This window comes from Phalacrocorax aristotelis, chromosome 2, assembly GCF_949628215.1.
Source record: "Phalacrocorax aristotelis chromosome 2, bGulAri2.1, whole genome shotgun sequence".
Taxonomy (NCBI): domain Eukaryota; kingdom Metazoa; phylum Chordata; class Aves; order Suliformes; family Phalacrocoracidae; genus Phalacrocorax; species Phalacrocorax aristotelis.
Genome location: NC_134277.1, coordinates 133850681 through 133859197, shown reverse-complemented (window position 1 = coordinate 133859197; position 8517 = coordinate 133850681).

The following is an 8517-nucleotide window of genomic DNA, read 5'->3' as shown; positions in this document are numbered from 1 at the left end:
TATTATCATAGAGGATTTTTTTCACTATGAGGTTTCATTACTTCATATCAGAGTATGAATTAACTTTTTAATTCAATAGTATGTCTTGGTTCTTTTTTGACTATATTACAATCCCCAAAGATACATAAGTAGGACAGAATAAATCCTCAAAAGCAAGAATAATAATTAATATTTAGTATGAGAGTAAAATATATTTCTATACTAATATTGGGAGTCAGTATTCAATTATTCTCTTTTTTAAATTTGCCATCTTCCTTTATGCTGGTGTCATCTATATTTTAGAACCTCCACTTTGTAGCAAAAAAAGAAAGCTCAAAGAAGACAGGAAGGAGATAAATGGCAGGGCAATGAGGTTGCTACTAACTGCGTCATTGACTTTTAACAAGTCTTTGTCCAAAAGTAATGGGGGAGAGAGAGAAAAAGTGGCTATGGAATGGAAATTACCAGCCAAGAAACAGAAATTAAAAAGGTGTCACAAATTAATTTAGGAGAGAAAGGTCATCTCTACAAGGGGGCAGCCCTTCAGAAACAGAAAGCATAGCAGTAAAAAATGTGGGTATGAGTGATTTTGTCTTCCTTGAAGGAGACTGGGCTCCTCAGCCCACAGCTCCTCAGTCTTCTAGTACTGGCAAAGACTCTAAAGTGGGAAGATAAACATGTGGGAGATTTTATCTTCCCTAGAAAATACTGACAGAATCCAAGGTCTTTTAATAGTAAGAAAGACTCTGAGGAAGAGATAGAAATCAGGTCTCTTGTTTTGCGTACTTTAGCAAATACACTTTCTAAATACTTGTAATATCTAAGATTAGAGTGGTTGTGCTAAAGAAAACGAACAAACAAACAAGATAAAGGAATAAAGAAATATTTTTAACTTTCAAATGATCTCCAATGGTTAATGTAAAGGCAAACCCAGTCACAGGTGGGTGAGACATCATCAGCATGAGCAGATAGAAAGAGTTTGACAGAGAAGTTGATGGGAAAGTTTGACACATCTCATCACTCACTTTAGGATCTAGGAGAGTTAGATTATGGAACAGGTCATCTGGAGAACAGGTCCAAACAGTAAGAGGACATCCCACAGCGAGCATTTAGCTTCTTAGACACACTGGAAATCTTCTGGTGAACCTATCTGTCTCCAGGTAGTGTGCCTAAATCACTTTTAAAACTGAGACTTAACTTAGAAGGTACTTAGACATTCCTCAAAGTTTTGCTCTAAGCCAGTCATGTCTTTTAAAAACAAAAACAATACCTTGGTTTGTAACCAGAAACACTTTGAGAGCAAGAGGAAATTCTGGAATACACATACTCCCCGAAAGCAGAACTCTTCAGCAAGAAAATCACAGGCTCCTGCCAGAGCTAAGCTCAGGTTTCCAAATAATTTGAGGTGTGGCACGCTGCAAAAAGTAAGATTTATAAGAATTCCTTCATACATTTTAAATATATGACTGAATTGTAGGAACAGTTAACTCATGTCTTCTCTTTTGGGAACAGAGACATTAAAGAGACATTGTCATATCTCTTTTTAAATTTTTTTTCAATGAAGTGGTTTGGAATATATCCATTATCATTAATTGTTTATTTGTATCTTTCTCAACCAGGTATTAATTTTCATATATTCTTTAGCTGAAAGGAAAAAATTACATTGTCTTTGAAAACTTGAATGAATTAATGCTGTTAAGAACTAACAGAAAAAAGAAAAAGATTTAACTTTATGAAGGAATTACTACGGCCATAGTCTCTTGGAAAAATGTCAGCTAAATAATCACAGTTATGACAAGCATATAAAGACCTAGACCTTTCTAATGTCCCCTACCTCAACTTTAATAGTTTTAGTGTTCCATAAAGGCCAAGGCAAATCTGTATTTTTTTCACTGGTTTTCCCCACAGGTCTGTAAAACCCAAAAAAAGAAAATCAGCTGATGAACAAAAGGAAAAAAACCCAACCCAACAAACACCACAGAAAAAACCAAGCTGATGAAAACTCTGAAGTTCCAGCAAAGAAAACCCTGGGTTTCAAGAATCACATCTAGGAAGTCAAAGTTCTCATCTTAAAGATTTTTGATTCATTTGCTCTTCCTCTTTCCATGATGTCTTGGCCCTTCATTTGGTTTATTTTCAAAGAAACGAATCTTGGTAAAGCATACATGTAGCCTTATTCACTGAAGTGTTAAGACATGGATATAATGATTTAACAGTTCAAGACATACCCATTCTTGAATCAGCTATCATTGCACTGACCACATTTAACAACATGACTTGTGCAACATTCCTTGTCTCTGCCACACCTGGTCATGGGCACCATTTACTCTCCGGCTCATGAACACACAGACAACTTTCCCCTTCAATCACAGTCACACAGCATTTGTTTGAAAAAATCCACTCAGCCATAAAGGATTAGTACCCCACATTCCACATCTTTAAGACCGTTTAGATCAACCACATCATAATACTTCCAGTTATTCTAGAGGAAGAAGAGTTAACTTTTCCTAAAAGAGCATGTGAACATTATACCCAGATACGTAACTTTATTTTTAAAAGTTATTATGACTTTTGCCACTATTTATTCTGCTTTTTATTTCTTTAATTTTGGCAATCCAATCATATAGCATTTCCTAATCTTTTGGCTAGACCTGTATTCATGTGTCCTGTAATGTTTTCATCTTTTTGTATCCTTGGAATCTTTGTGAAATAGTCAAGCTTTTCATTTGAGAAATGGTTTTTCATTTTTTGGTGATGTAATGAAGCCCTCAGAGAAGTTCTCTACTGCCAAGTCCATTACACGCTTTTATTAGCACTTACGCAATGATACTTTATACAAAACCATATATATTTTTATATATAAATATATATATCATGTGCATATAAATGCAAACAGTGGAAGTGGAACAAATAACACTGCTTATTCTTTACTATTTCATCCTTAAATAGCTCAGCTGTTTTCCCTTTTTTCTTATAAGTAATCACCTTTCCCATCTGAAACAAATTAACTCCTGGGGAGGATAGGTTCTGAGAGCTTTCATATAGTCCTTGTTACCAGGGAAACTACTTCTTTTGTCAGTATGTGTTCTGAAGCTCGCAGACAGTGTAGATTGCTTTGTAACATCAGATGACAAGAGACAGCAAGGGCCAACTAGTTTGCATGTGATTTCTGAGTGAAAAAAAATAAAATTAGAGACTCTCACAACACTGGCCAACACTACTTATCCTGAACAGGTCTTCAAAACAGAGGTGTGCAAAATAGTGAGGTTTATCTATGCATTTGGCTTACTATAGGTTAATGAAACAAATGTTGCCCTAGGGGCAGGTGGGTGGGAGGGATGTAGTGCAGAGCATCTGTCGGTGCTGGGGAGTCCTCTGCCGGGGGACAGTATGTCAGGCATGAGCTGGACACCGCTGGGTCCAGGTTAAGAGTGCTGGAATAAACTGCTAGAGGAAATCACTTCCCTTTGAGCCGGTTCTTCCTGGGTAGGTGCATCTCATCTTGAAAGTGATTTGTAACATTTATTTAGTTTTTGTCACTACACTGTATGTATTTTTCTATGGTATTAAGCCTAAGGCTTCCACTTCCTAATGGAATATAGACCCTGAGAGCATATCTTTCTAATGAAAAATACCTTTTTTTGGAACGTGTGGTCTGCTTTTGTATTTTCAGCAAACAAAGCCAACAGGTACAGCAGGGAAGTAAACCAAAGCTATGATTGCACCTAACAATAATTACTGCTGTTTCAGAAGTTTCTCTGTTTTACATTTTCAATCTGTAATGAGCTCAACACCCACACTGGACTGAGCGAGGTATCTGAAGTTAAAATGACTAGCAAATAGGATACGGAGTTGAGCCAACAGTGAGAAACAATGTACCATTAATGGCTTCTGAACATCTCAGCAAGGCTTCTGTTTTCAAAAGTCTGTTAATAACAAGGCTCAATGTATGTCGTATGTCTTTACCAGTTTGCTTTTTTAACCACATTACTTTGTCTAGAATTTTACCCAGAGGAACTAGTGTGTTTTAGAAGTGAAGAAAGACTAGATTAATGGATCTAGAGCATTGTTTTCTTAAAAAAAAAAAAAAAGAAAAAAAAAAGAAAAAGAAAAAGGAAAAATCTTCTGGATAATCCATTTTCATTCTTTGGAAGACTAAAATAGTAAAACCAGGAACACTGGCTGAAGAAGTGGAAATATCAGCTTAGTTTTAATCATAATCATTCCACCATCATTGCAATAGTCCTGATGAGTTGGAGTTCACTCTTTCTTGAAAGCTATGTATGAATATAACTGATGTTTCAGTCAGCAGCACCTAACTATGAATATTGGTTACGAGGACAGATCACAAAAAATATAACGCTTTGACAATGCACATCAAACAGTACTTGGAAAGAATCTGTACTATAAATCTGAGCAGATCACCAGGTAGTGGCTATTCAACAAGATGAACGCAATCAGGAATGATAAACAATAGCAGCAGACCAAGCAAAATAACTGGGATTACAGAAATGGGAGAACAAGTGATTAAAACCACTATTCTTACTTATGTGGCACCAGGTGCATTAAATACTATCACAAAGGCAAGGTTCCTTGCCCAGAAGTATACAATCTAAACAGTTTTTATGCACATGGGGGGGGGTTAGTCCAAGAAAACTAGCACAACTGGATGGCAAATTTATGAACACTTTTGGTATAATGTGGTGTAAATTATGTTCTTGTGATTGTGTATGATTTTCAATGTGTAACACTTACTTATATCAGGTTTATGCTTCTCTAAGGTACATTCAATGGGCCTGATGCAGCACAAAATATGGATGTATGCTTACATCTCATAACCGTATACGTTAGATAAACTCTCATTTGCATCTGATTTCAATAGGGCATAAGCATATGTTTCAGTGCTTTGTGAAAATGAAGATTATCCCACTTTCTGCTAAAATAACAGGTATATGGAGAATAAAATGCGAGGCCTCTTCCCCTTGAGGCATGGGTAAAAATCCAAAGTAGAAGAACAAGAGCATATGGGAAGCTCAGGTGAGCTCTTCCTTGAATTCTGCGAAAAGTGTATTTTCAGGTCGAGTTTGTAGGTAGCAGGTCCTGCAGGAGATCTGCAAAAGCAAAGCATTTAGACCCTGAGGGAAGAGAGAATACTCTTCCCAATCTCTTTCAACAGTGGTCTCCCTTGTCAATTAAAAAGATGCCAGCTACTGTCAGCTAGGAAAGTCTGTCAAGCCCTTAGTGTAAGACGCCTGAAGGGAGGATGCAGATTAAAGCAGTGTAAGAAAAACAGATGTTAGAGCATGAACTAGAGATGTTCTGAAATTCAAAGAGGTTGTTCTGCCTTAATGTGCTTAATTACAGAATTCCTTGTTGCTGTCATTAAAATTGAACCCTGCTGTTAGCTCATTCATCTATGCTCCAATTTCCATTAAAAATTTCAGTTCTCTTAGGGGTGGTAGGACCACCTAGATTTGCCGATCCCTGAGATGTTACATCAATAGGGGAAAAAATATTCTCTTTATGATTCTGAACTATTCAGTGGTAAATGTAAAAAGGAAGTCCAGCACTTAAATTCCAGGACTAGGGATTAGATGATCTAGATTTTATTACATTAGACAGATTCGTGATGAAAACCTAGCTGCCTTGAAAACCTTGAAAGTTTTGCTATTAACTTCAAAAGACCCACGATTTCTCCCTTGCTGTTAAAGTTTGAGTTAGTAATTCAAGTTGGCCTTTTGAAAAGGCCTCAGAACTATAGATCTTAAGAGGATACAGAGCATTCCAAATATGAAGCATCCGACACTGGTGAGATCCTTTATGCAAATTCTGTACCTAATTTTTTTCTTCCTTGATTTTCCCACGTAGAAAATAAAAGAAATAATTTTGGCTTTTATAGAGAAGTTCTGCTGATTTATACTGGATCATTAATGAATGAAAATAAAACAGTATGAAAAAAAAACCCAAACATTAAAAACTGCATGTGATTAATCTTCTTGCTCTTCCTCTCTTCCTGAGTTAGGTCAAAACTGTATTCTCAGTTTTCTACATAATCTTCCAGTTTTCAGATTTGTTCATTCTGGGTTAGAATGAAAAAGGGGAGAATTTTGGTTAAATATATTCTTTCTAAAACAATTGAAAACTACACTGCAGACTTCCCTTCAGTAAAATTGAAAGGTTTTTTTAATGAATGAAAAAAAAATTTAAATTTTGTTATCTTGTAAAAACAAAAGGTTTTCATATTTTCGTAAAAATATTTTGTTTCCAACCAAGCAGCATATCCATAGAGAATATTCCCAGCTACCTCATGTCATAATAAGAAGAAAAGAAAATCAAGGAAAATGCAAACCTAATATTCCAAATTTCCAGAAAACAGCGTAAAAATAGTCAGGGTTTATTTTTGCCACATAAATATTTAAGTTAAATATAGAGATTAAAAGGTCAAACTTGTGCCTATAGAAAGCCCAGGAAAAATCTGATCTTCCTTTTCAGGTTTTAAATGAAGTTATGTAAAGATGCCTTCAAATGTGGTTAAGGACAGGGAGAGGAACACCCGTTCCTGTGGAGTCACTCTATGGAAGGAGACTGAAGCTCCTGGAAAGCACTTGGGTAGACTTCTACATGCCAGAAGTTATGAGTCATGTGTCTGAGACAGCATGAACCTGACGAGACTGGGGAAAAAAAGGCTGCTAGAGACACAGAACCACAAGTATTTATGTCCATTTAATATAAATATCAGCATAAAAAGCCTGGCACCAAAACCCAGCATTATATCATCGCTGAAGAACTGCATTGTTGCAATGTGATATTCACTTTTTCATAGATCCAGCTCAATAATTTTTATCTAGAATTTTATTTTACTTTTAAAACTTTTTGTTGTCCCCTGTAGAACATTAGCTCAAAGATTCTGAATAGTCTCTACACATGATTTTTTTAATCACTCTCTCAGTATAGCAGTACCTATGACTGTGTATTGTAAAGTACCTGTTTTCATCAGCGTTCCTACCAGTAAATCCACACGCTAGGGTACTGCTGAACAGTGACCACAGTAAGGTTAGGAAAGGAGTTGAAGCAGAAAAAATTGAAAATGCAAATATTCATAGAAAAATAAGAGGGACTGTTTCCACAGCTTGTTGTCACAATCAATTACAAATGCTTCTTTGGAAAGTGTTTTTCAGTTTTAGGAACCAGGTTGCTGAAAGAAAATCCAAAATGTTTATTTATTCTTTAATTAAAGTATAACGTTCAATCATTTTGGCATAGACTATCTGCAGAGATATGACATATTTGGATGCCAGTGTCCCTTGCACAATGGCCAGAGTTTTTCCTGGGAGAAAAATCCACAGAACACAGTAGGAGGCCAGCTGAGTGCTGCTTAATGGCAGCCTGAAACAGATATTCTCAGGATTTAGCAGGTAATAGACAGAAAATGGGAAGAAAATGAGGAATATCCATACCATCAGAAATCTTTTTTTTTAACAGATCACTGAGTGTCATTGCTATTCTATGTATTCACACCAAACTCTTCAGCCAAAGTTCCAAGTAACTGGTAAAAAAGGGACAAAAAGGAAAGCTGATATGTAAAAAACCCATAGACATCCCCCTCCAAAAAAAACCACCCCAAACCCCAAAACCCTAGAACCACAGTAGCTGAACCCTGGTATATTCAGCTGAAATCAAAACAGAGTCTGCACTGTACTACGTCTGCAGAAGGACAGCTTCCAGATCTGGCCTTCGGTCTGCTTGTCTGAACAAATTATGCCAGTTGTTCCCCACTCTGCACCAGGAGGGGTATTAGTAGAACATCATGCTGGATCTACAAAATTATCCTAGCTCAGAGAAAAGTATCAGGGTATTTGGAGTGATATTAGGGCCTTCAGGACTGCTATTTTACATGTAATCTAAAAGTGCTTTCAGAAGTGAAATATCCCAGGACCGTGTATCAAGGTATTACTGCAGAAATGACCTTGGCAGGAACAATGAAACAGTACAGAGAGGTGATGCATTCTGTATATCTCAGAAAAACCTGTGAGTCAGTCTGTCTTGGTAGATACAATGCTGAGTTTTTCAACTGATCTCAGTGAGTATTAGGTCTGTATTGTACATGAATAAAGCAATACATTTGCTTCTTTAGTGTTTTGGAAGATTTTGTGAAGGTTCGTCAAAAGAAGGCGGGAGAAGGTGAGTCACCTCATGCACTTCTAAAGAGACCAATAACAAAAGAGAAATCATCAAAAGAAAAGCACAGTTACTTTTAGTTGTCCTTCTCTGCCTAAGTGACAGCTGTAACTTTTTCATTAACTGCTAAATTTACTTTGAAAAAAAAAAAAGAAGAGGAAAGCAGCATTTGTAAAAATAAGTGCTATTCAAGTAGAAGGTCAAATAGTTATAAAAATGTATTCTACAGATCTGCAAAATCATTCACATAGTCAGATGTTATTAACATTGTTCAAACTGCTAAAATATAGGTGTAAGCATTTTCAATGTTGACAAGCCAAGAGAAAAATGCTTTCTTCAGTTTTCCCCGCCCCCAGAGCA